We start from the raw sequence: 4,011 nt of genomic DNA, 5'->3' as shown, positions 1-4,011 counted from the left end.
ATGGGTTTTGAAGTCCAAGGGACCTGGGTTCAAATTTCTGTCCCACCAAGTAAATTAACCTGAGTCTAGTTCACTGCTCCGTATAAAGGGGATAGCAGTATCAAGTTACAGGACCATTTATAAGGACTAATGAAACATCTAGCAGAGTGTTGACACAAAGTTACTAAGTTCTAGGAGGTATCAACAAATGTTGTTGGATACATAATTAGGGAAAAAATTTGTTTTTGCCAATGTCTCTACCTACCTAGGATATGCTAATCAGCCTTTAAGAGGAAGCACTGTCACGTGTCCAATCACATAAGTTAATTCATGTGTCTGGCATTAAAAAAAAAAAAAGGAAACACTGCCCAGATTAATGACCTTCAAAATAATTTAATTTCGGTGGGCTAATATCTATGAGCTTGATGCACACTCTATCACTCTCTCCCTTTATATTAAGCCTAATTTAAAGTGAGCAGAAATAGCTACACTCTAGATTCTACAGTTGAAGATGATGTTCACCCAGCTGGCTTCAGGCCTGCTATAGATGTTCCATGTAACTACTGTCCAACTTTGAGTGGTGACACTTAAGAATCTTGGGGATCCTAGCCGGGCATAGCATGCACCTATAGTTCTGGCTACATGGAAGGCTGAGCTGGAAGGGTCGCTGGAGCCCAGCAGGTCGACGCTGGGGTGGCTGTGAGCCTGCATGCCACTGCACTCCAGCCTGGGTGACGGAGTGAGACTCCAACTCAAAAAAAAAAAATCTTGGGGATCCAAGGAAGTGTCATAAAAACTGCAGAAAAACCACTCCTACTCTCAAATGCTTTTTTCCTATGGCTTCCAGGATACAACATTTTTCAGGTTTTTCCTTCTACCTCTCTAACTACTTCTCCTATAGCAACCCTTTCCAAGACTGAACCCCCCCCCAAAAAAAACAGAATTATGTTTTGGAGGGCAGGTCCCTTGTAGTACAGGCTTCTCCCATTAGGTAGTGTTCTAGGAACCCATTAGCATCAGTGTACCAGCTAGCATTGTTGTGAGAGGGTGTGTTTGGGTTCAGTGAATTTTTTTTTAGAGATTCAACACATTTGTCCACTTCATGTTGGGCGATTTATGAGTGCACCTGCCCACACCACAGTGAGTATTCAGTTTTTACCAAAAATGGTATGGCCCCCGGGCTCAACCTTCTTTATTCACCCCATCTCACCCCAAGTGACTTCCCCCCCCCCGATGAAAAAAGTTCTCAAAGGGAAATGTTGTGATAATCTGGAAGAGTTAAAACCAAAAAAAAAAAAAAGCACTAAAGGCATCAAAATTGATGAGTTCAAAAACTGCTTTGAGCAGTTGAAAAAGCATCTCAATAGGTGTATTCCATCAGACAGAGAGTACTTTGAAGGTGACAAGTTTAAACATGTAAGAATGAACACAATTTTTTAATAAATAAATTCTGGATTTTTGGGGAGATTCCCCCTTATAACTGCAGTTCACTTTGGTCCTAGTCTTTTGTTCATTCTATACACAGCCTCAATTATTATTAATTCTTTTCTTCAACAAGTTATCTACTATATATGTTTATGCTTCTCATTTACATCTCTAGGCAAGATGACACCTCTGAACTCCAGATCTGCACAACTACCTGCTTAGTTAGCAGCTTTTCTTGGTAGTCTCTTCAATCTCCCGCATCCTCATCCCAATACCACAAGTGCACATATACAAGAAGTAATCATCCTTCAGCATCTCCTATCCAGTCATGAGTGAAGAGACCAGAAACCTTCCTTACTACCGAAATTCAATATTTTTAATTCCCAGCTTTACCTCCGAAATAGCCCTCAAATTCATCTACTTCTGCCTCTATTATCCTTTGGCTCAAAAGATGGCTCAATTCACCATCCTGCCCTGAGCGATTTTTTTTGTTTCCCCAGACTACTCCAATAGCCTTTGAACTGGTCCTCCTCCATTCTGCCAATTGAATTCTTACTTATCCTTCAAAGCTCATTTCAGCATCAACATTTCAAAAGAAGCTTTCCTTGACCTCCCAGACTAATAACAGCTCAATTTACTAATTGTACATTACATGCCAGACACTCTTTCAAGCAATAAAAATGTATTAATATATTTAATTTGCTTAACAAGAATGAAATAACTATCTTTATTTCACAGATGAGGAAACTGAGGCACAAAGAGATAAGTAACTTGTCCAACATCCTACAGCTATTGAAAATTGCTGCCAGGCTGGGAGTGGTGGCTCACGCTTGTAATCTGGGCACTTTGGCAGGCTGTGGTGGAAGGACTGCTTGAGCCCAGTAGTTCGAGGGCAGCCTGGGAAACATAGCAAAACCTCATTTCTACACAAAAATAATAAAAATCAGCTGGGCATGGTGGCGCATGTCTGTAATCCCAGCTACTTGAGAGGCTGAGGTGAAAGGATCAGATGAGCCCAAGAGGTGGAGGTTGCAGTGAGTCATAATTGTGCCATTGCCTTCCAGGCTGGGGGACAGAGTGAGAACCTGACAAAAACAACAAACAAAAAACAAAACAACTGCCGGGCTCAGTGCCTCAGCCTGTAATCCAACGCCTTGGGAGGCTGAGGTGAGTGGATTGCCTGAGCCCGCGGGTTCGAGACGCGCCTGGGCACCTGTGAGACCTCATCTCTACAATAAATCAAAAAATCAGCCAGGTGTGGTAGCGCGTGCCTCTAGTTCCAGCTGCTTGGAAGGCTGAGGCGGAAGGATCGCCAGAGCCCAGCAGGTCGAGGCTGCGGTGGCCGGAAGCGGCCACTGCACTCCAGTCTGGGTGACAGAATGAGACTCCAACTTAAAAAAAAAAAGAAAAAAAAAGAAGTGCCAGACTCAAATTTAGGGAGTGTAGTTCCAGAAGACACATTCCTAACCACCCTACTATACTATGATGTAGGTTACATGCACTTATTATAAATTCTCTTGTAACATCCAGTACTTCTCCTTTATAGTAGAGATTAAATAACTGATTATATATAATTTATTGTTACCAAACTCCCTCTCCTTCATTAGAATGTAAATTCCACAAGGGCAAGGACTGTGTATGACTTGTTCATTACAGTATTCCTTTTGCTTATCAGGTGGCAATGGGCAATGTACTTCTGTTGAAGGAATGTACTGAACTTTCAGCCAAAGGTGCATGGAAGTGAGGATGCCCACGAATAAAGAGAAGGTTTCTGAGCAAAAGCAATGGCTTCCCTCACTCAGACTACAGCGACAGCAAATGGGCAGAGTAAGTTTTCCTACCAGAAACATTCAGAAACAGCATCATAAACTCACAAACACCTTCAGTTTTGGGGACCTGTAGCAGATACAGCTTTTTACACATAGCAAAAAGGGCTGTATGCACTATACATAAAAGACTTTTGACTATAGTGTGGTAATCACTGTTGAAAGCAATGAAATTTTAGTCCTCTCCTTCAGGCTTAGGAGCATAACACCTCAGTGGTGACCAATTTTAAGCTGTGGCAAGAAGTGAACAGATGACACTATATCCTCAAAATAGCTCATGGCTTCCTTTTTTTTTAAAGCCAATCTCATTGTAGATTTTTTTTTTTGTTTCCAGTAAAACCCTGGAGTTTTGGTCTAAGTCTGAAAACAGAAAATAAGAGTCTAATCTTTAAGAAACATTGCCCTTAGGTCAAGTTACACTGGATCTGGAAAAGTTCCTCTTCACTGGCTCATGGTCACCATGGTGAAAATAATACTCTGGGTTCCAGATGAGGAATTAGGCCAATATATCCACCTTGTACTACCAATTTTGGACATTCAACATAAATAACAATATATATAATTTAAATAACAAGATTACCAACCAATCCCTGCATTCTGTATTTTAATTGAGCCAAGAGCACATACATTTGTTCAGCCTAACAGAAAAATATAAATATTTACTTAATTCAACTAGAGGCCATGAGGGGTTATTTTCATTGCAACAGTTATGTTTAAAAAAAAAAAAAAAGAGAGAGACAGGCTTGGTGGCTCAGCCTGTAATCCCGCGCCTTTGGGGGGC

Source organism: Carlito syrichta, unplaced genomic scaffold (assembly GCF_000164805.1).
Source record: "Carlito syrichta isolate Samal-C Ts95f unplaced genomic scaffold, Tarsius_syrichta-2.0.1 Scaffold305690, whole genome shotgun sequence".
Classification (NCBI taxonomy): Eukaryota; Metazoa; Chordata; class Mammalia; order Primates; family Tarsiidae; genus Carlito; species Carlito syrichta.
This window is presented reverse-complemented; position numbering follows the sequence as displayed.